Here is a 25,151-nt window from a genome sequence, read left to right on the forward strand (position 1 = left end):
CTGTTTCCCCATGTGAAAAATGGGAATGTGCCCTGTGTCCTTCTCAAGTTACACGAAATGTAAAGATAAACAGACTTTAAAAGAAAAGGTTTGGGGACGTCTTCAAGGTTGGGTACTCCATAAATACATAGTGTTATTAACCCACTTGTTTGGGCCAACATCATTCTAGCTCTTTGAGGGGAAAATTCTCTCCTGACATTTGAACGTAATATACATCATCCTTTGTGTAAAATAAAGTTAAAATAACATTTATTGAGTCCTTGATATCCATACAATTCATTTAGCCAAATTCAGTGCATTTAGCCAACATTTATTAAATGTCAACCACCTGCCAAGCATTGTGCTAGGCACTTATACATATATGATTCAATTTAACCCTTCCCAAAGCACCTTTTGAGATAATGTTATTATTTATTTATTTTTTAAGCAAGGCAACCCTTGGTTGACCTCACAGATTGCAAGGACCTTGACAGCTAACAATTCCTTATTTTTTTTTATTTTTTACGCCTACAGCACCTGGTCTTCCTAGGTGGTCTCCCGTCCAAGTACTAACCAGGCCTCACCCCACTTAGCTTCTGAGATCAGATGGGATTGGGCTTGTTCAGGGTGGCATGGCCCCGAGATGTTATTATTAATGCTCCTTTAAAAATTTTTATTCTTAAATAATTACAGTATCATCGAAAGTTGGCTAAAATAGTACACAGAGGTTTGCATACACTTCATCTGAATTTCCTCATTTATGAATGTCCTCCCTCCCTCTTTCTTTCTTTCTCCCTCTCTTTCTTTCTTTCTCCCTCTCTTTCTCCCTCTCTTTCTCCCTCTCTTTCTCCCTCTCTTTCTTCTTTTCTTTCTTTCTTTCTTTCTTTCTTTCTTTCTTTCTTTCTTTCTTTCTTTCTTTCTTTCTCTCTCTCTCTCTCTCTCCTCTCTCTCTTTCTTTCTTTCTTTCTTTTCTTCAATCAACCAAACTTTCTTCGACTTCCTTCCTTCCTTCCTCCTTCCTTCCTTCCTTCCTTCCCTTCCTTCCTTCCTTCCTTCCTTCCCTTCCTTCCTTCTTCCTTCACTCCTTCACTCTCTCTCTCTCTCTCTCTCTCTCTCTCTCTCTCTCTCTCTCTCTCTCTCCCGCATCCCCCTGCTCTCACACACTTTCTTTCTTTGACAAAGGAAACTGAGACTCAGGATAGCTAAATACTTTTCCTGAAAAAGCAAAATCAAATATTTAAGGACACTATTAATTTTATAAAGTTTGTAGGCTTTTACACAAATATAAATGGCAAATGTATTAAAAAATTGATACAATCAAAAAGACTAAAATGTTAATAAGGGTTTTTCTAGTTGCTGAGAGCATGCCTAAGAAATTGTTATTTTCATCTTTATGTTTTTCTTTATATATCTTTAAGCTTTCATCTTTATGCTTGCACTCTGCTAGAGGAGGGTAAAAAAATTGGGTCAAACTTGGATCCATTTGAATCTAAAGTAAAACCCCTTCCTGCTTTTTGTGCAGGGGAAGGTGTAACTGATTAATGAGAGCCCAGGTGGAGTCTGGGGTCTCTTAATCTGGAACCAGGAGTTCTAGTCAAGCGTCTGCCTCGGGATGCCACCAATGTAGCAGTTGAGTCTGACGGTGGTTTTCTTCTCAGTTGAGGAAGAACTTGGGTTGGCTTACTAAGACTGTAGGTAGGAACGAAAATAGAAACTCCTGACAGCTCGATTCCCTTTCACTGGCACCAAGCTCTGTTCAGCAGAGCTGGAGGAGACCTTTTAACATGCAAAGGCAGGGAAATCCCTCACCAGGTCATCAACCACCTTCATGAGATGGAAGGGTAGGCACATGATTGTGGGCAGCCAGCTCTGAGAAACTTCTGCATTTCTGAGAATCCCTGAGTAGTCAGTGATTATAAATAAAAGAGCCAAAGACAACCAATTTCATTTTCAGAGTTTTGGATTATTCTGTCAGAAATGCATATAAGCATATGCATTTAATAATAGCACTAATATAGTAGGAAGCCCTTCCCTGGCTTCTCTCTTGCCTTTTTTCTCCCTTCAAACTGACATCGCAAAGCCTTAAGCCAAATTGTGTTTTATTAAGAGAATGGGTTATTTGAGATACGGTTGTGACATTAACCAGGGCTGAGCCCAGCTGTAGTCCTGCCAAGATCCTTCATGCTGAATCTGGATTTCAGCACAGAGAGAGCCCTGCTTTGCTCAGTTTTGCTTGGCTTGGATGATTTCGCTCAGTTCCTACCCAACTGGCAGCATTTTTGCCAAGAGCAGGATGCTTTCCCGGCCACTGAGATAGTGTCTGTTGATAGTGTGGGTGGTTTACAGAAGCTAGATGCATCCAACCGCAATGAGCTTGGCCTTCATCTTCATGAACGTGATTCCAGAAAATCGCACCATTGCTACTGGGACTGCTACAAGAAGGAGCAAGGAGCTGCTGGCACCTCGGCATTGGACGTGGCCAAGGAACTAAAGCAGGCAGAGAAATATTTTTGGACTATAAGACCCTGAAAACTTGAACTGAGTCCTAAAATTTATTGTTTGAAATGATTGTCTCCTTTTCTGTTGGTCTTGAACCAAAATGTTGCTGGTGCCATCTTACTAAGAGAAACTTCTCTGGAGGCTCTTACAAATTGCCTGATAACATTCTCTTCTTCAGACTGCTGTGAGAATTCTTATGAATGCCCTCACACAATCTACTCTGAGCGGGTCTTGATGATTGTGAGATCAAATGTGGGGACCCCCATTAGAGTAGGAGTACCTACATTTCCTAAGACCCCCATCAGAATCAAAGTATCCCAGATTTCCTATTCTACAAGGTCATCAAATATTGGCATCAGAAAGGGAGTTTGGTGGACATTTAGTCTCCTCTCTTTTCCCTAGTGGAACGCTATTCTCTGGACCTGTAGGAAGGGAAATATTTTTAAGATCCTCTAAGATGAGATGCCATAAAGCTGAATGACTTCTTTTGTTTGAGGAGTTGATGATTCCTCTCTTCTTGAGGTTACTTAGATTCCACTTAAGCAAGGTAAGAAGGCCAGCTTCGAGCTATATTTGGAGACAAGGAAGCAGATGAAACCCTATATCAGAGAAACCAGGCAGCTCTGATATTTTGTGGGCAATTGTATTTTAGGGGGAGCTTTAGGGAACCAAGACCAAACTGAGTCTCTCTAGTACAGATCCAAAAATATGGTCTGTCCCTGGAAACACGTAAGTTTACTAAACCACAAATGACACACAGCCATTTCCAACAGAGTGCGGCTAGATTCTCCACCAGCGCTGGTGTGTTGGAGTTGGCGTGCACTGGCTCACAAGGGCCTATTGTTAAATTTTCAGAAACTTTGTGAGTCGGTTGTTATATACAGCCATTATTAAAAATTAAGCCATGTAAATTTACAGTCAAATAATTTAAAAAGTGTACCAAGTACTAAACAATTCTCACTTCCTAATTATCCTACCATGTTATACTATCACCTATGCTTTTGTTACCATTTGCGTCTATTATACTATAAGATGGGCGCTACTGCACATCCCTTCCCAACTCCATGTTCGGTGATGTCATGGTAGCTTGAAATTAGTCATGGTGGGAGCATTTACAACATAAAAACGAGCAAATGCTACAAATCAAGCCCCTCCTCCCTTTGTTCCACCACTAATCTATACTGTCTATAGGATCCATCTCCTAATATTTAAACCAGGAGCTGGCCCTCCAGAGACAAGGAAATGTGAGCCTGGGCAAATGTTCTATGGACATTTGTCAGAATCTGCAGTTAGTATGAATCTATTCACATCTGAGACAAAAAAAGACAAAAAGAGGAGTATTGTTCATGGGATTGAATGATGTCCACTCGCATCGTTTCATTTTATTTTTACTAGTAATTAAGGGCCTTTCGTGCTGTTTAGTTACTGTCATATGGAAGGTTGGAATTTGAAGGCAAGGAAGGTGCTTTCCTCATTGTGTCCCCAAGAATCTTTTTTCCAGGCTTTTGACTCATAGGATATAAAGGTTAGTAGCTATCTTCTTTCTCTAGCATTCTTACCTCTTTCTTGGTAGTTAGCACTGTCCATGAAATCAGCACTCAGTGCTGGGAAAGGCATCACTCCTGAATATAATGATTTTGTGACAAATGTATTAAACTTTCCTATAATGTCATTTGTAGATATTATCATTATATAAAAAAATAGAAAACAGTCTTACCTGGCTTAAAAAAAAAGGCACCTTTTTTGTTTACACGAGGGAACTCAAATATACATCGACAAAAACCATTAACAATGAAAAATAGCAACCTAAATTGGATGATTAATTTTTTAACTTTAAAGGGATTTGAAAAGTTTACTATGGTTTATTCCTTTTTTTTTTTTCATCTCTTCTGGAATAATTTAGTTACGCTTTCTTTTGCTTGCCTTTCTAAATTGATCAAAATGCTGTCAATATTTGGAAGAAGACTGAAAAAAAGTCCAACATACTAAGTCTTTGATCCTCCCATAACACTCTGTCCCCTCCGTGTGCATGGCATGGACAGAGCCATGTTTTAATTTTTGTTGTCTTGCCAAGTCAGAATGGGATTCACTGTTCTCAAGGTCTCTGGACTATCACTTTACCCAAAACATCCATCCCGGGTATTGCGGGAGGCAGAGAAGCTCTGCATAGCTATTTATTTTAAGTGCCTGATTAAAATTTCATGAAAACAGGAAGTCAGGGGAAAAGAATAGATTGCAAGAGCGATGAAATCCGGGGCTTTGTAATTTTTAGCTCACAGGAAAAAAAAAAAAAACGCGTTAAATCGTAAGGAAGGTATATTTTCAGAATCGTGCTGTGGCCACTAATGGCATATTTTGTCACTGGCTGGGGAGCTGGTGAACTAAGAATGGGTCCAATTTTTTAAATCTTATTACACAGTTTTGCACTCATTTAGAAATTGTCACCTTAAAGTAACCTAATGCTGGTCTACTTAAAGCAAACTTCATGCAGCTATCTCTGTGTGCATGTTGGCCACATTGTCTTCTATCTAAGCAGATATAAATGTTGTCCTGACACAGTTGAACAGCACAGAATCTGTCCACCCCATAAGTTGATGTTTCCTAAGAACTTAATCTTATCTAATTCCCATATCCAATGGGATAAAGAATTTGGGGGAAAGAAAGTAATGACATATTTTTTGCCAGATGATAACTGAATGATTTCTAAATTTGGTCAATGGAAAATAGTGTTTCTCCAAAAAAGTATCTGTCGACATTTAGCTGTTGAGGAAATCAGCATTAAAAAAAAATAAAAATAAAATAAAAAAAATACCCCAAACCCATAATCAGACTAAAAAAAATTGCAGTGCAACCAAGTGCAATTACAGGGGAACAAATGTCAAATAAAATGTTCTTTTTCTATTGCTGTTTTTGGAAATTCCCAAATCCTGAATGACTGTTGGGTAGCCAACTTTAACCTTTGGGATATCAAGCTGAGCTCTCATTTGGCTGACCAGACAGGAATAATTGCAACAAGCTAATGGCTAGGTAAATTTCATTTGCCCGTCTCAGATAAATCCTCATCTGAAAAATTGGCCTCAAAGTCCAGTCACAGAGGAAGGCGTAATCCTTATGAGAGATGGGTCAGAGTTGGGCGGGAAAGCGAGCCAGAGGGTATTGCATGGCCCCCAGCTAATGCAGCAAATTAACTTCCCCTGCAGAAGGGTTAAGTCGTTTAGATCGCTTTCCAGGCTTCTCGTTCGCCTGTTGAAACTGACCTGAACAGGGATCAGAGGTTTTATGGAAGAGGAAAAGCGACTGGGGATGCCAGGGCATCCCTTCAAAAGCTCCCCAAATCCCCCAGGGCCTGAGTCGGCAAGCTTGCATACATCTTGAGAATCCAGGTATCTCTGGGATAGGTGTGTGTATTTATATGACATGGTTTGGGGTCATTTCACGCTTATGATCACAGGATCATCACAACTACATTATTCCAGGATAGAGAACAAAATACAAAAACCCCAGTAAACTTTTTAAGCTCCCTCAAAGTTGAAAAACCGGTCATTTAATTTAGGCTGTTATTGGCCTAATGAATTCATTTCCACGGGACTGAGTCCATAGGCTCTGCTGGATAAGGATATGCATTGTTCAAGGGATTATTATTGAATAATACTTAACATCAGCTGAGTTACTTACCCTCGCTGTACCTCAGTTTCCCCTGCTGTTACAGTGGGGCTTCTAATGTTTGTTGAGTTTAATATTCCCCACCTGTGCCACCACTGTCTCAAGAATTGATGTCACATATGTTGTAGTTCTTTGTGTAACCCTCTACAAGCTTCACTAAACTCCCCAGGCAGCCAGGATCTCTCGTTCACCAATCCAGTCTTATCACTTAGCAACATGTTTGGCTGCAGTGGGCATTCAGTAAATACGTGTGGAATGAACGAATGAATGAATGAATGCCTAAAGAGCTTTGTGAGAATAGAGATGAGTAATGTATGTCAAAGTTCTTTTAAGACTTTATTGACCGATGGATTAGGAAAAGGACAAAAATAAAAAAAAAATAAAAAAAAAAATAAACAATTAGATGCCAGGAGAGAAATCTCTTGGGAGTGGCATTTTTATGATAATTCCGATAGTGTATTCATTCAGGAAACCCTCAAAAACTTTTTTTCTATCATTCTGTCTTTCTCCCTGTGCTGGGTAAGATTTGAGGCAGGAGACATCATGTCTCCTCTTAGGAATTCGGGTATCTAAGCATGATGCTCCCAGGGAGGTGGGCTACTCCAAGTTCTCCAAATGCATGGTTTTTATGAAGCAGCTTTCTCCAAGGAGCTCCAAGCATTTAAAGTCTTAATCGAATTCAGCCTTACCACATTCAATGATGTTAAATGACTTTTGCCCAAAGCCCCAGCAAACAAGCCATCATTGGACCAATCCCAATGTAGTCTTCTTTGATTTAATCCTGAGCTTCTCTAGATTCCCAGAGCACTTAGCAGAGATCTTGCTCACAGCATTCACTCTGCTTTACCTTCAGATCCATGCATCACACATGCATTTGTCTCCTTGGCTTGACTGTAAACTCTCAAAGGGCAGGGACAATGTCTAGAGAGCATTGATATACCCACCCTGTGCCAGGCACAGAGTTGGTCACTGTATAGCTGTATAAGGAGCTGCATATGTCCTTTATTTTTTTGGTAGCTATTCCTTCTACTTGTACATGTCGCTGAAGGTGAATCTACAAATGCAGCTCCTTCAGCAGCTCTGTGTAGGGGAACGGGTCTCTGTTTACCAGCTTATTACTAGTCCATGTAATAGCATTATCAGGCACTGTCTTGCCTGCATAGGGAGACTCATACAAAAAGAGAAATGTGACTTGTATCCTAGAGAAGCCAAGAGTGGGACTGAGGAGATTGAATGACCCTGGAGCTATGGAGGGTCCATGGTTTCAAGGCTGAAACCACCTGGTTTCAATCTAGGTGTTCCCTCTCAGTAGCTGTGTGTCCTTGAGCAAGATACTTAACCTCTCTGAACCTCATAAGCCCCAGGGTGCTGTCTCTGGCCCCCTACACATCTCAGATTCTTCGCCTGTGTGTTCTCTGCACCCTGAGCTAACACATCTCTCTCTTCACAGACCTATTTTTTTTTCTTATCATATTCCTTTGTTTCTCCAACTAGAAGCTGAGCTTTTTGAAGGCTGTGACTACATGTTATTCTCCCTTACTTTTCTGGAGTCCATCATCGATTCTGGAAAATATAGGTAATATTAATACCTATCACATAGGTTTGTAAGATAGAGATATGTTTATTAAAGTGCTTCATCTGGTGTATCTTCCATGTAGAAATCATAAGAAAACTATTGGCTTTTGTAATAGCTTATACAGTGATGGTCTGGAATGAACAGTCCTATTGAAATTGATGGTATTATCCCCATTTTACAGATGAGGTAACTGAGTCTCAGACATGAGCCTGTTTGAGGTTCTTGTACTGGAAAGACGCAGCTGACTGGTACACACAGAGGGTCGGTGGTGGTGAGCGTTTGCAGAGGATGAGAGGGCTACGTTTTTCGCAAGAGCCTTAGACTAAGAAGAAGGAGGAGGCCCTTGTTCAGAGTGGCTGGGAAACAGTTCTGTCTGGGGGCCTCGGGCCCTAGAATTCCAGAGGCCACAACAGGAAAAACCCGGAGATCCTGTAGGAAATGTGACCCGAGGATTAACGGTGGGTCTGAATGCTGAGCAGGGACTTTTCCTCTTCCTCTTCTGCATTGGGGAGATCTTTTCTTTTCCTTTTTAAAGATCAATGGGCTATATATCTTTTTTCTGAAGGTGCATCTATTAAACAACAGTGGTTGAGTTCACAGACAATTCCCCACGATGTAATTAACCCCCTCGGGGTTCCATTAAGATCCAATGATATTTGGTGATTTTATTAACTGAAAGTAAATAGGGGCAGCATCTACTGTGAGGCTCAGGTTTAGAACTTCCAGTCTCTGGAGCACAAAGGGTTCACTTTAACAATCTGTGCTCCTTGTCCCCCTGAACAACGTCTAAGCATTTTTCTATATACTCTCACCTTTAATTCACTATTTTATTGAATACTATAGGAAAGCATAATATATTGGTTAGGAATTCTCTGGAGCCAGGTTCTAGCACTACTAATGGAACGATCTTGGATAAATCACTTAAACTCTCTGAAGCCTCAGTTTATTCATCAGAAATATGGCAACTGGGATAACTTGCACTTCCCAGGGATCTGTAAGGATGAAATAAGATAAGCAGGTGAAGTGCTTTGTAGGGTCCAAGGCACATGGTTAATACTCTCCAAATGCTAACTATTGTTACTTAGTAGCAGTGCCAACTTTCAGTTGATGTCCTGGCTGTTCTCCTCTCACTTTGGGGTATGGAAACAGGCTCCAGCAGATAAGTGAACATGGCCTGAGACCACCCAAGTGACAGAGTTGGGACTTAAACCAGATCTGATTGGGTCCAAAGCTAGGGCCATTTTCTAGTTGGCTAGTGCCAGGAACAATGTTTTTCTTTCAAACTGGTCACAGTTTTTCAAGCATCAATTAGACAGTAAATAAGAGAAGGCATTTCTATGTACTTATCTGGATTTCAGAATGCTGCAAGAGGGAGAGAGAAGGAGAGAGAGAGAGAGAGAGAGAGAGAGAAGAGAGCGAATAGTCGGGGGAAGGTGGGTGGGACTCCCAGAGCCCTAGTGTGCCTGGGCCAGCTCTTGGGGAAGGGATAGAACAGTGTGGCCTCAGTAGAGGTGACATGCACATGGCCAAGAAGCAGGGGCCGGATACCAAAGGGTTTCTTAGACCACAGCGAGAACTCTGGTTTCCCTTCTTGAAAAGATCGAAGGCCATTGGAAGACTCAAATCAGGGGTGTGACTTGATCTGAATTATACTATAAGATCACTCTGGCTGCTAGATGGAGATGGACTTGGAAGGCATGAAGGTTGGCAAGAAAGGAAGTCAGGGGGACAGGTGGTAGGTGATTGCTGAAGGGGTTACCAGTGTGCATTCAGCACCCAGAAGAGCCCCACCTTTTTGCAATATACATACGATTGTTTTGGCTCAAACAATGAATGCACACTCCCGGGGTATTTGTTCAGTGCAGTTTTATCTCCCCACAGGCCTCCAGCACCACCTCCTGCCCACTCAACCTGCCTGGACAGGGTCCTCTTCCAGTAGGAGAAGATAATGCACTGGGAGAGGCACACTCTCAGAGTGGGGGACATATGACCAGGCTGGGAGGGTCAGGTCCAGATGGATGAAAGGTCACAAGTGTCCAGGGCTCTAGTTTCTTTTCCTACCTGGTGACAGGTCATAGGACACAACTGGCTACCTGCACTATGAATCCAGTGTCCTGGAGGACACACCATCACACCCGCCATGGGTTAGGACAGGAAGTGCGAACCAGCACAGTTACAACAGTGCAAACCACAGGCAGGAAGCTTGGGTATTTGAGAGCAGTGTTGCCTGGCTTGGCCTGCTGCCGGGTTACAGGCCCCCCTTGTCCCCAAGGGCCTGGGGATAGTTAGAGATGACAAGCGATAAGGAACTGCGTTTTCTATTGCAGCTGATAGGGAGGGAGAGAGAGGTAGGGGAGCCGAAGCACGTTGCTTCAGAGATGACAACTCTCTAGGGTGCCAGAAAGAAACCAGCTGGCACATGGGAGCTTGAAGGTGGGACTAGCTCTCCTTAGAAAGTTTGGGGGTGAAGACTGCTCATTAAATCCAGTTTAGACAAAGCAGGCTGCAGACCCAGATGCTCTCTACCACGGGCAGAGTGCAGCCCTCGGGGAGTTACAAAAACATGCCCAGACTGCCTTCATAGCTGGGATATATTGCGCCCCATTTCCTGAGGGTTCCTGTGTCCTTTGATGTCCCTGAGGAGGTCACATTGTTGTTTCTAGGTTTCATAAGTTCTGGGTTACAGCTCCAGGTAAGCTGATCTGTGCTGTGTGGCCTTGGACAAGTCACTGAACCTCTCTGATCCTCCTTAGTCTTATGTGGCCCTTCATAGAAAGGTTATGAGGATCAACCAAAACAAAGGAGAGTATAATATGTTATTATTAGTAGTAATAGTAGAAGTGATAAATTAATATCAGTGGACCCTTATTGAGCATGTACTATGTATTAGGTGCTAAGGGTATACTCATGCATATAATAATATTAGCTAAGACTTATAAAGTACCTACTATGTACCAGACACTGTTTTCAATATTTTACACATTAACTAATTTGGTCATCTCAATAAGCTTACTATATCAGGTACTATTACTACTATTTTATAGATGAGGAAACTGAGGCACAGAGAGACCAAGTAATGTTCCCAAACTTAGGCAGCTGGTGAGAATTGGTACCAGGATCAAACCCAGGCTGCTAGGCTGTAGAACCCATATTCCTAACCACTACTCTACACGGTCTGTTGAGTGAGAAGCTCTGCTGGTGGTTTTTGGGATTCCCCATTATTGTTCTACAAGATATGTCCATCTGACTTCCAAACTTGGATTATTAACCACTTCCCTATTCAGCCAGTGAAAGATAACTAAATTCTTTGGTGAGGTGAAGTCATTGGCATGATGTCACACAGCCAGTATGAGGCATCGTTCATGCTCACTCAAGCAGAGTCATGGTGGCAAGTTAATAAAGAGTTCTGACCATCAAGTCAGAACCCAGAGACGGTTCTGGGAGAGGAGAGGGCTTCCATCAAGGAAAAGAGCTACTGCAAACACGTGGTCCCCTGGGAGACAGCCGGGGAATAAACACCCAAACACGCTTTCATCCATCCTGTACCAGCCCCCACCAGTACCCCCTACTCGTTAAATCCAGCCAGCATCCAGAAGGCAATGGAGTTCCTGATTTATAGAGGCCACACATGACAGCCTCCAAGGGCACAGAAATGGATGGAGATGGGTCTGTAAAATTAGAGAATATCCAGAAGAATGATAAATCTGATTCAAACCTAGAGTTTTCTGCTGCTTGAGCCTGAATTTTTAGTCATTCCGTTGGAACAAAATGGAGGTGCTGGTACCATCCAGGGACGGGCTTGAGAAAAATCGAAGCTCTAGGTAGCAAGTTTATGATATGGTTTGGTTCTCAACTGACAAGAAATTCAGGAGACCCTCCTTTGAAATCACATGTACGTGTTATAGTTACACCCATGATGAGAATACTTTTATATTATTTTTAGGCACCAAGCGCATCTTTACAAAGCTAGTATTCATGAAACCATACCTGTAAACCACTCCTTTACCCCGCCCCACAGACGTGCATGCACACACACACACACACACACACACACACACACACAAGTAGAACAGCAATCCATTTTAAAAAGAATTCTGCTATACATTCGAATGATAGGTGATGAGAAGCTGGACAAGTCACACTTTCCTTGTCCCTTCCCAGCGACACCTCTGTGAATAAACAATGAAGACACATGTGCTCTTCTCCAACAAGCTGGAAGATCTTATTTCCCTGAGCAATGAAAAGTCCTAAGAATTGGGCCAGAAAACTCGACTGTGATTTATCTAAAAACAATTGTTAAACATTTCAGAAATTAACCTTACTAAAATGGAGAAGAAGAGAGGTTAGAATAGATCTTGAGAACAAATATCAAATGCCCCACTTTCGTGGTAAGGGCGGGGAGGGGAAGGTGTTCTTTTTATTGTTTCTATTCTTTCATTTGATGGGGATTCATTGTGCCTTTACTTGCCTGGGAGATATACAGTACTTAAAAAAGACTGAAATTTTAACATCCAGGACACTTGCATGTGACACAGCCTACCCCACAGAGGGAAGAGCAGTGCTATCCTGGAAAAACAATTTTATTAGCTAGTATATATTAAGTGTGTCTTTACACCATGCTCTAAGCTAAACGCTTTCTATAGTTTATTGCATTTAATCCTCACAGCAAGTTTATGAGCTGGGTGTTATGATTGTCCCCATTTTACAGATGAGGAAAGTGAGGCATAAGGAGGTTAATTAACTTGCCTGGGATCCCACAACTGGTAGAAGGCAGAACTGGACATCCTATTTCAGGCTGCTTGATTGCAGAACCACTGCCTAGAACCACTTTGCTTGGTTGCCTCCTGTGTATCTGCAAAGTAACTTCTGAAAAGTTTGGTTTGATTGAGTTTCTACTACCTACCAGGAATAGCACAGAGAGTCAATCCATTATCTCACGTCCTCATGACAGCTCCATGAGGTGACTATCTTTTATTATTCTTATGGAACTTGATACTCAGTGAGGCTTTGTGACATTTGTTAGGCTATGTAGCTAGTCAGTTGCAGAACTAGGATTCAAAATCATGTTTCCATGCCCGTAAAACCTGTTTCATCTGATACATGCTACCTCACACTGCTGCTGAGTTGAACAGATAGCATCCAGGTGTGGATACCTGGAGCAAGGGTCTATTGCTGAAGCTGTAGAGATCTGTCCATTCTCTTTTCTGGCATGGTTTGGTATGAACGTGTGAGCTTGCACAAGTGTAGGCACATATGACTGCATGCATCCGATGCTGCTGCTAGTCCTTACAGGCCCCTTTATGCACATTAGAAAAAGGCACCCTTCTGGGCAATGGTTAGTACCTTTATGCTGGACATCAGCCCCTCCGGCCAGCTGCTCCAAGTCTATGTCCCCCTCTCACTCCCTTCCCCAGGTGTGTGCGTGTGTAAAGGTGGTGGACAGCGGGTTTGGAGAGCCCTCAGCACTGTGCAGCCCTGCACTGGGCTCCACACGACCCATCCTGGGAACACACAACCATTCATCCTCATCAGTGGGAAGAATGAAATCGATACCACTAAGCCTATGTTTTTTTTCTGCCACAAAACCTGACTCGGGCACATCTGTTTCTTTATGATGTTTTTACCATTATTTTCCTCACAATCAAATATGGATGATCTGGGAGCTGTTAAACAGTTGTTTTCATAAACGCACAGCCTTTCCAGGATCCTCAAAGTTTTCCCACTGCCAGGTAGAGACAGGCTCCTTTTCAGGAGAGGAACAGCTTGGATGGTGAGCTGGGACTCCAGGTGGGGCCCTCATTGCTCCCCCAGCAGGACCCCATGAGATGGCTCTTGATTCAGAAGCCAAGTTATCTTCTACCTCGAGAGCCCTTGATCATGTCCTCTCTGTGCAGTGTAGAGCCCATTGCCTTGCTGGCCCAAGAATGCACCCCAAACCCGAAAGGTTGTGTATAAATGTCCAGAGCTGAAAGGTTTTGTTTTTTTCAGCCAGAGATCAGTACCATGAACTGGATTGAAAATTGCCTTGAAACTGGTTTGTGTGAGAAACGGTTGAGATGGGAGGAATCCGAGGGGCCGGGGGAGCCTGCCCCAGGAATGAGACTTTGCTTGTTCTTGGCGCCTCCAGCTTGAATTCAAGACTGTAGGAGAAAAGATCTGTCTTTCAAGGTGAAGACAGATGTTTTTGTTCAAAGAACTATGGGATCATGAAAGAGGCTGTCTCAACAGGTAGTGAGTTCTCTATCATGGGGAATAATAATAAAAAGAATCTCTAATAGTAGACATTGGAGAAGAAATTCATGCATTGGGTGACAGGTCAGAAAAATGACTTTTTAAGTCTATTTCTCCTTTGAGATGTTGAATTTATAACTGATTAGCAGTCTTGTCAAGTATGGATCTGTGACTATTATTTTTGCCACAGCTAATCAAAGCAGCTCATGTTTACAAATACAGGCCCAGGGAGATGTTGAAAACTTATGCACGTGAGCTCTGAAGCTAGATGGATCTGGGTTCCAGTGTTGGCTCTGGAATGTGCTGTGTGACCTTGGACAAGTTTATGGAACATCTCTAAGCCTCCATTTATCCTCCATAAATTGGAACACCTATCTCTTATAGAGAGTTTTGCAGACCCGGTGACCCACTAAATGCCAAATGCTTAGCACTCAGTAAATGGTGATGACAGGTATACACATTTATATAGCAGTAAGTGCCAAGCCCGGGCTATTGTGAACCCAATAACATGCTTATTTTATATTGCAGCACTTGCACAGCTCCCCTAGCTATAAATGAATTCTGGTCTTCTCTTAGTTTTGAAATTAAAATGCATTCAATGCAGCAATGTTTTTATTATCAGTAAAGATGATAAAACTTTCCTGGGTAGTCTGGCCTTTCTGAAATAAACACCTGAATTTATTATTATTTATATTCTGATTTTAGACTCTCATATAACTAACCTATTTTAATTTCTCTCTCTCTCTCTCTCTCTCACACACACACACACACACACTTTTTAAAAACGTGTTCTCTCTGCTATGTGAATGAGGTGAGGTATTGGGGGAGTATTTTCTTTCTTTTTTCCTTTTTGCAAAAGAAACACCTTTTCGGCTTGGCATGACATTAATAAAAATAATAAAGGAGAAGGTTTGGAGGGAAAGGTAAATAAGGCAATTCATACATCATCTGGGAGAGACACAGGAGTGAGGCAGAGAAAAATCACCACCCCGCACTGTGAACTGGGAGATTTTTGTGAGTCAGCTTGTTTGCTGCTTTCTGGACTCCCAGCTGCTATTGCTGTGAGGCTGGCTTTATTTTCTCAGGGAGGCCCGGCCTGGTTTGGAGACCTCTCATAATTAGCCGTGCTTCTTTTCTGCCACGGGTGCTAATAGAGGCATCTCTTTACATGTAGCAGCTTAAAATTCAGAAGAATCTCTCCCTGCCCCAACCGCACATGTGTGCGTGCACACACATCCAGGCACTTGCAGCAGTGCGAATAGTGCTGACCTTGGGGAATGTACCGACATGCGGGAGTGACCGATTCACAACGTGCAGGGCCCAGTGCAAAATAACAACGTGGGGCCCCTTGTTCAAAAAACGTTAACAATTCAAGAGAACAACAGCAGAGCATTAGAGGACTTATAAGTGTGGGGTCCTGTAGGACTGTATAGGTCACAAGCTCAAGAAGCGTCCCAAGCTGTTGCCTTTTTAGGTCACAAGCCTTGTGGGTGTGACAGTAAATAGATCCTGGGTAGCTTTACAAAGGATGGTCCCTTTGATCAGCAGTGTACCTCAAAGGAGGGTGACCATGTGACAGAATCTTCCATTCTGAGCCCCAGTAAGTCAGATGAGCGATGCACAGCCATATCGCAGAGGTGAGACAGAGACAAAACTGTTCTGAAAGGGTGGCTGGTGATAGTCAACCGGCTGTTGGTAGATGCCTCGCCTCTAGGGATCAATTAGAAAACCTTATTTAAATCCCAGAATTATGCACCTTAACAATCGGAAGATCTCCTAAAACCATCTTTTCCAAATATAAACACTGAGGCCTGGAGAGAAGAAAAAGATACTTGTAGTAGTTAATCTTTATTGTACCCTCTAAGCATTGTACATGTATTTAACTCGCGACCAGCCCAGGAGGTAAGCACAGCTCTTATATCCATTTTACAGAAAAAGAAACTGAGGCGCATTCAAGTTAAATAGTTTTCCAAACGTCGCACAGCCGGCAAGTGGCAGAGCTGCCTTATGAGCCCGAGTCTGGAGACCTCCTTTGTGGGTGCTCTGCCGTATCCAAAACGATGGAGAGGCAGGGACCCCGGTTCCCACCCCCAGCTCAGTGCATACCCATCTTTCTTTTAGCTGCCCATCTCTTGCCTGGAGTCATCTGATACCCCCCGTCCATTACGCCAGTCTGGGACAGCTGGAGGGGGATCTCCCAGCCAAGCGAATTCTCACCAGTAGACACAGAAGAGGCAATGAAAAAAAAGAGACTTGTCAGAACCTAAGACACAAAATAGGTCTGGTCCCTTCATGGAAGAGAGTGCAGTGATCTCAGAACCAGGGCCTAAAACAGCGCAGGTCCCCAGAGGAATCAAGCGCTAGGCCCCAGGCCCCTGCGGCGAATGAATTACATGCCTGGGCCAAGGTAACAGAGGCCTTAGCCAATATCCCCAGGTCTTTCCTGCCCTGTGCTGGCCTAGACCCGGCTGCGTACAGCCAGGACTGGGAAAATGGATGGGAAGACAGGAGAAGGCCTCATCCTCATCGGGGCTGGTCTCAGAGCCCCAGCTGGGCCTCGCATTCCACCCAGCAAGAACCTCCGCTGCCAACACGCTTGCCAGCCAAGCTGTGTAAACAGTCAAGCTCTTCTGGCAGAGCTGGTGGCAGAGAGGGGAGAGAGCAAGGCTCATCCTCCCAGCACTGGATGTGGCTGAATGGGCACTGCTTGATGTGGACTTCCTTCCTCAGTGCCACCTCCTCCCTCATTGTCCCCCCGAGCCACAGGCCTAGACGGCCTTCTTAGACACCGTGTGTTTCTGGCTCCATTTCCCTTTTGCAAAGTTGTGTCCTATTTTTGTTCTGCTTCTGCTTAGAACACCCGGGGTTTGCTCTCCTACTCCTGAGCCTCAGAGATGGCGCCACCAAGGCCGCAAACAGCCAAATAACTTCAGCGATGGGACCCGCGTGTGCATCCCCGAGTAAAAGCCCCGAAGGAAGTACATAAGGACATAAATATGAAGGTTAGAGGAGCAGTGATCATAAATTTTCGTTTAGTTTAGAAACAGACACTTTTCCCCATTTGAAAAGAATGGGATTTGAGAAAACCCAAATCCAATACTTTTTAGATCATGTTAATAAGATACTGTATATTCTCATAATAAAAACATACAGACCTTGAAGAGAGGAAATGGTTACAAATGCTAAATAAAATGGGGTATTTAGCAGTTCTTAGTGCAGCGACATGTGTTTATCAGTCGATTTATAGATTTCCAAAATATATTGTTAAGTAGTAAGGCAAAATGCAGAGAGCATAGTAAAATATACTGTTTATTTTTAAATAAAACACTAATGACACATATAAACGGCATGGATGGATGGATGAATGGATGGATAGATAGATGATAGATGATAGATGATAGATAGATAGATAGATAGATAGATAGATAGATAGATAGATAGATAGATAGATGATAGATAATAGACGATAGATAGGTAGATAAGTAGATTAATGATAGATAGATAGATATTTTATATATTTTCTTCATTAGAGCAGTTTTGATGTTACAAAAAGATCGAGTAGCAAGAACAAAGTGTTCCCACATCTCTCTCCAAGTCTAGTTTCGGCGCTTCTTTGGCTCTCGACCCTCCAGTTACTTCCCATTGCACTAAGAATGAAATCTAAATGATTTATGGCTGACAGGCCTACTCTTAGATCTCATCAACCTCTCCCCCTCACTCCCTCAGCTGCAGTCTGGTTGGCCACCTTGCTTTTCCTCACCTGACAAGCCCCCCAAAGGTGACCTCAGGCCCATTCCCCTCTCAGTGCATCCTGTACATTCAGAGCTAGCATCGGGGTGGCTAAGCTCCACCCAGCCCTTCCCTGAGGGGACCTGGTGAACTGCACGTAGAAGCTTCCTCTGGGGCTCCATCCTGGTCTTTTTCTGTGTCCCCCTTGGCCTGGTCCCACACTTCACCATCTTCCTCTTCTTCTACAGGTCCTTGCTGGCAGCAGGCCTTCCCCACGTTCCCTCTGCTGTAACACCATTCTGGTGTCCCCACTGAAAGGCATTCACCTTTCGGGTGTTGGGCTGGGGGTCTTTAACTGATGCTTCTCTTGTCAAAGGCACTGTCAGATGTTCGTCACATGTGCAGACTTTGAGATTGGGCCACTCTTGGTTTGAACCCTAAATCCTTCCCCCAGGAAATGAAAAGCCATGGGCACAGCCACCCAAGAACCTTGGCTTCTCTTAAACTTGGCTTCCTTAGCATTAAAATGAGGCTAAAGAAGGTAGCCATTTCAGGGAATGCCTGAAAATGAAATTCGGAGAAAAGACTTAGGCCAGTGCCTAGTTACAGAGTAAATATTTACTCAGTATTACCTCCTTTCCTGTCAGTAGTCCATCTCTAAGCTCTCTCTCTTTGCATTTTTCATTTGGGATAATGAAGTGTACTGCTAAGTAGGAGACAAGTCCTTCCTTATAGCCTGGGAAAAAAATGGTGTCTCTTCCTACTTCCTTCATCTCCCCCTTCTCTCATTTCTCCTTCTTCTTCTCTCTCCTTTTCTCCTTCCCCGTTCTCTTCTTTCTTTTCTTCTTTTTCTTTTATCCATTGTCACTTGTATCGGGTGTGCATATTTTGTCCGCCGCGACCTGAGTTCTCCAGTGGCGACCTTTGTCCTCTGGCTGGATGCATAGCTCTTGCTTCTTTTCTCAAGAGTGCACTTGTACTTTAGTTGCCTGTCCCCGAGGGAAACTCTCAGGCCTCTGAGCCCTCGAAAGAGGGCTTGGTCCAGGGAATGCAAGGCACAGTCCCCCGTTTCAGGGGTCTTTCTCACTACCTTGGCAACACTTAACAGCACCCGGTGGATGGTTTGGGCCCCGCAGCCAGCAACGGTTCCCCCAAACGCGTGGCTCTTCGGGACTCTCTGTCTCCTTCATTTCAGGTCCCAGTGCCCTGGGAGTGGCTGTTTGTCCTAGCACTATGGTTTTGGACAGGAAGCAAGAGCTTCCGGACCAACTGGTGAGCAGAAGACTCTTCCCCTAGGAACAACGGGTCCTTTTTTCTGTGGACTTTTTATAAATTTTAATCTTCCTCCTTTGACAAACTTCCCCCCTTTCCTGTGACTGAGAGACAAGGACTAACCAGCGCCACAAAATAGGCCCCTCCAAACCGTCACCTGCCCAGTGACAAAGCCCTATTATCTCATTGCTGCCTTACTCTGTAGAGAAATATGGGGACAGAAGAAAAAATCCATAATCTGAACTTCCAGATTACCTTTTGAATTGTGTTTTTTTGTTGTTGTTGTCATTGTTGTTGTTGTTGTTCAGAAAACAAAAATGTCAGTGCTGTAAGATGAAACTTTGCTAAGTGTCAAGAGCTTCCACTTGTTTCCTCTGACTTGGACATTGTAGTTTAAAAAAGTGTTAATAAAGTAACTTGCCTTTTTGATAAGATGTATGGTTGGAAATGTAGGCGGAGACCATGCGTTTTCAGCTACCCTTTGGGTTCTGCTTTTCTGAGGTGTACACAATGCTGCATGTGTTTGCAATTGATCGTACTCTAAGAAGGCAAAAAAAGCAATCCCCAAATCCAATTAGATACTCTCCTGGGAGACAGTGTGGTAATTGCATACTGTGTGCGTGTGTGTGTGTGTGTGTGTGCGTGTGCACGTGTGCACTCACACACGCATGTGTGCTCACATACATAGTCCCAGTTTTGAGCCGTGGGCAGGGAGGTATAGAAGAGAGAGTGTTGTCCCCTCCAAACTCTGGCAAGAAAGCGAAGAGAACAGACCCCTCACCTTAATATGACATTGCCTTGTCTAGAGGCATAGTCTATGTTATATGCATCCATCATCCATCCATTCATCCCTCCATCCATTCACTCATCCATCCATTCGTCCCTCCCTTCCTCCCTCCATTCAACTGGGAATTATTGGGTAATTGTTCTGTGTCAGACATTATGCTCTGTGAGTTACGTGGGATTCTCGCTTAGTCCTCACGATAGCCCCACAAGGAAAGGCGCTTGTTATTTTAGCCTAGGTGAGAAAACAGAGGCCCGAAGATATTAGTAGCTTGTCCAAGTCATGCAGCTGTAAGAAGCTGAACTGAAATTCAGTCCCTCATCATCTAACAACACAGGCTGAGCTCCTTCTGGTGTATCATGCTTTTCCAAGAGAGTGGGCAGTGAACAGAAGGTATGAGGTGGGTGATATTTGCTGGGAAGGTTAAAAGGGGAAAGGATGGAATGATTTATAATAGTCATATGGGTTCAGTCCTCCTGAAAAGGTCTTGGCTTAAAAGTATATTTAAATTCAGGTTACAGCAAGATAGCCAAAAGGAAACAGTATCGGTCATGTGATTTTCCTTATCCAAGAAGAAAAAACAAAGCAGTTTCTCTAGGGCTAAAGATGAAGAAAAGTTCACACTCTAGTTGGTAGTTTCAGAGAATCCAGCCATAATGATACATATGGAATGATCAAAAATAGGTAGCAATTGCCGTTGATTCTAGTCTAGTGTGGAAATGTGTCTCGAATGAAAGAGAAGGAATTTTAAGCTGGAGATTATAGTGGCTTAGGTTTCCAGTCTCTGAGAATTTGAGTTACTTTAATTTTGTAGTAACATTTATTTTTATTATCAAATTTTTAAAAAGCTTTTGGAAGATGTTAGCTCTTTTTTGTAAAATTTGTAACTCATCTAAATTCTGGTAGCTTTATGGTTGTGCTGATACATTGGGGGATTTAATGAGGAATTTTAGCTGCTTAGTATAATTTCTGGCACATTGTAGACACTCAATAAAATTTGTTGAGCGAATGGATAGAATATAAACAAGGTTGCTATTGAACAAAGAGAAACAGAAGATAAATTTAATAAAATAGTGGAAATTCTTCAAATTGAGGAATAATTGATTTCTGAACTTGCGTCCTGTTATTAAACAAAGCCGCCCTTCCTAGCAACTTTATGCCTTGAATTTGAATGCTCAGACATTTCTACAATGCTAGAGCTAGAAAATATTAATATACCAGTTTTCACATATTTTAACTCAATTCCCTTGATAAAAACAGATAGCTTTAGTTAACGTTATTGAGACATAATTATATATAATAAAACGTACGCAGTTTAAGTGAATGTCTTGATGAATTTTGCTGGGTGGATTACCCCATCTAACCACCACCTCAAAGAAAATTTGGAACGTTTATAACACCTAAGAGAGTTCCTTTGGGTCTCTTTACAATTAAGCTCCTCCACACCTCTTCTCAGGCAACCAAGACTTGAGCTGATGGGTTTTTAATCTTTTTTTTTTTTCCATGTTGTCCTTAAGATTAAGGTATAGATGGAACAGAGGTTTAAAAGTTTCGACACTACTCATTAAGTCTAACCTTCTTATTTTAGCTATGGGGAAACTGAGGCCAACAGGCTTATTGTAGACGGTCGAGCTGATGGAGTCATCTGGGTCTCTGGGGCCAGCGCGCTTTCTGCCGTATGTCCTGCCTGAACTATTCTGGCCCTTACAGCTGCGGGAGTCTCTTGGGAGAGAAACCGGCAGGGAGAGTAGATGACATATATTTCATTGAAGTTAAAAATTGCAGTGGTGGTGGAAATTATTCTGAATTATCCTCAGAATTATTAAGAAAATGATACCCTTAAATAAATGTTTGAAAGAAATGAGTTTTGTTGGGGATAATACCTCACAGCCACTTCTCAGAAGTCCAAAGAGAGAAGCAAATTAAGAGATGCCCTTCAAGCAGTTGGGGGAAAAAAAAAAAGCACAGAGTTCCTAATAAATATCTCACCAATCCAATTATAACATTTAAATCAAGGAGAGAAAAATACGGTATCAAATAGAATGAAAGCTTTCTTTCCCATTGAAAACACAGCCTTGCTTCTCATTGTCCAGTGCTGAAGGGGATTTCAAAGTCAGCATTTATAGGAGAGGGGAAAAAATGCCATGTAAATCAAAGTGAAATAATCCAATTTTTCTGGTGGAAATAAGTGCAGTTGTTTGATGTAATTTTGACATTCAGCATAATTTCAGCATCAACATTGAAGTTAGGGGACGAGGGTGTCTCTGTGAGATTTATGTAGTGAGAATTTACCCAATCAAGAAAATCTAAGTTAGTCTTTGAATGCAGTGTGGCCTTATGCCGTTTGGGGGATATAAAGTCTTCTACTGGATTCACTGCCAACGCGAAGGCAGAAAAGACCTATTTTTATTTGTAGTGGGTTTACTAGCATCCCTCCAAATCCATGCCCACCCAGAACCTCAGAATGTAACATTATTTGGAAATGGGTCTTTGTAGATGTAATTATTTAAAATGAGGTCAAACTAGATTAGGGTGCACCCTAAAACCAACAAATGGTGTCTTTCTAAAAAAAGGAAAGGACACACAGACACACATATACACAGAGAAGAGAGGGATGTGGTGATGGAGGCAGAGACTGGACTGATGCGGATATAAACCAGAGTAGTTGGAGGGAGTGTGGCCTTGCTTGACACCTTGATTTAGGACTCCTGGCATCCAGAACTGGGATAGATCACATTCCTGTTGTTTTAAGCCACCCATTAAGAGCACTCTTTATGGCAGGCAGCTCTAGGAGAACAATGTACTGGTGCCATGTTAGACCCCTTCTTCTAGAAACAAGAACAGGTTCATGATCATGACATAGAAATACCAGGAATTTGAGAGGTGACTTTTCCTAACAAAGAGACTGGGTTCATGGTGTTTTGAGTCAGCATTTGAACTTCTTCCAGATACCCTCTGAGAAGTTCTAGCTACTTCTCCCCTCCTGTGAAGGAGAAGCAGAAGCCTCAGTGAATCCTAAAGCTTCCAGCAGGAAACCAACCTGCCTTCCTGCTGATGCTTGTTCTACTTTTATAATGAAACACCATAGTGATGCTGACACAGTACCCCTCGACCAGAAGACGAGCCCCAAATGGCTCTGCAGGGAGCATGTTCTGAGCACAGGAGAGCTTGAATGAAGAGCTTCTTGGGCCCCATTTTCTGCCTGGAACCACCCAGCCTCTCAAGGAGACCAGTCAGGTTTATAATCTCCAACCTGGTAGGAAGAGACAGTGGCTTAGAGAGAAGTGGGAGAGAGATGCAGAGGGTAGTGGGGAGCTCACATAATGAGTGACCACTGGGGTATGACACATCCTGGAAGTCTCTTGTCAAGACAGAGGTTGGTCTAATCCCAAAGGGCAAATAACACTGTTTCATGAAGATGGTTAGTGTGGTGGCACATGGGATTATTGTTCACAGCTCTTCAGCTACTCTTCTCTCTCTAATAGGATCAAGTGCCTGTATTAGTTTCCTGTGGCTGCCGTAACAAATTACCACAAACTGAGTGGCTTAAAGCAATAGCAGTTTACTCTATTCTCTCACAGTTCTGGAGGCCAGAAATCTGAAATTTAGGTGTTGGCAGGGGAGGCCCTGGGGAGAATCTGGGCCTTGCCTCTTCTAACTTCTGGCCGCTGTTGGCATTCCTTGGCTTGTGGCCACATGTCTTTCTGCTCTGTCTTGACATTGCCTCCTTTTTCTGCGCCTGTTTTTAAACTCCCTCTGCCTCTCTCTTATAAGGGTATGTGCAGTAGCACTTAGGGCCAACCTAGATAATCCAGGATAGATTCCTCTTCTTAAGACATTAACTTAATCACATCTTTCTCCATAGGAGGTAATATTCAGAGACTCCGGAGGTTGAGACATGGACATATGTTTCTGGGAAGTCTCTGTTCAGCTGACAGTAGCCTCCACGCTACGTGGAGGGGGTTCACATACATGGTTTTGCACTGCCTCTCACTACAGTAGGTGGAGTTGTCTTTGAGAGCTCATGCATTTCTGCGCTCTCCTCTTGTACTCCTGCCCCTTTGCCATGAGATGAGTACATCCCAGACACTGGCTACTCCTTCATTCTGGGACCAGTATGAGACCCAGGATGAACAGACCTGACCTGACCCACAGCATAGAGCAGAGCAGATGAAGCCAAGCTACAAACTAGGGAGCTAGTAATAAATTCTTGTTATTGTACACTGCAGAGATCCAGGGGGCTGCTCGTTACTGTAGCAATAGCTGACTAATAAATGGAGATTGCATGTTGGTTACAGGTAGACTCCGTAATACTTCTGGGACTGTGAGCATGATGGTCTCTGAAATGTCTGACACTTTATTCATCTGGAGAGTGCTTCTTACTTTTCTTTCTCTATAAAGGCTTTTAAAAATTCAGATGAAGGGTCTTGGAAATATATTATCATCATTCTTTACTTCCACACATCTATGTAGCCCACATGTGTCCTCAGAGGCAAGGACTGTGCTGAAGTGTCTCTATATACCTGAATGAATGCATAAAAATGCAAATGAGTGGGGCATCCACAATTTCTAAGTGTTGTAAGAATAAAAAGGAATTTTGCACTGGGCTGGGGTCCATAGTATTTACCTGCAAGGGCCCTGGACCTGAACAGCCTGGGTTTGAATCCATATCTTCCACTAAGTACGAACAGGAATTTGAGCTAGTTTCTTAACCTCTCTATTTCTGTTTCCACGTGCAAAACACAGGACTGGTGTGAGTTGAAAATGAATAAGCACTTGAAATAGTGGCTGGCACCAGGTAAGCACTCTCTCAGCCAGGGCTCAGCAAACTATGACCCATGGGTCAAATCGGGCTCGCAGCCTGTTGTATGGCCTGCCAGTTAAGATCAGCTTTTGCACTTTCAAATTGTTGAAAACGAATTTCTCCAAAGGGTAATATTTCATGACACATGAAAATTACGTGAAATTCAAATTTTAGTGTCCATAAATAAAGTTTTATTGGAACACAGCCACGCCTACTTGTTGACATACTGTCTGTGGCTGTTTCTGTGCTACAGTGGCAGAGCTGAGTAATTGCGACAGAGACCACATGGCCCACAAACCCCCAAATATTTACCATCTGGTCCTTTACTGAAAAGTTTTGTGGCTCTTGAGCTAAACTATTACAGCTTAGATTCTTGGCTCATGTGCCCAGTTTGGAGCTCAGAGGCCAGTCAGCGCTGCCTCACTGCTGGAGCACACCTCGGTCGGCCGGTCTAAGGATGATTTCTGCAAAAATCACCACAGATTAGCAGTGTTGTTGATTTCATCGGAAACAGGGCCAGCAGGAAACGGAAATTCACGTCTTTTCATCTCTTCTCCCTTTATTTTTGTCATCTCTGTGCATCCTTTATTACTCTCAGAATGATGTCTTTTAGG

At 43.0% G+C, this 25,151-nt stretch overlaps 1 pseudogene; it reads right to left on the bottom strand.

The window, feature by feature from the left end:
• Positions 1-504: 504 nt before the first annotated feature.
• LOC120581077 (uncharacterized) lies at positions 505-623 on the bottom strand (annotated as a pseudogene).
• Between the last annotated feature and the right edge of the window lie 24,528 nt (positions 624-25,151).

This window comes from Pteropus medius, unplaced genomic scaffold (assembly GCF_902729225.1).
Source record: "Pteropus medius unplaced genomic scaffold, Ma_sr-lr_union100, whole genome shotgun sequence".
NCBI classification, from domain to species: Eukaryota; Metazoa; Chordata; class Mammalia; order Chiroptera; family Pteropodidae; genus Pteropus; species Pteropus medius.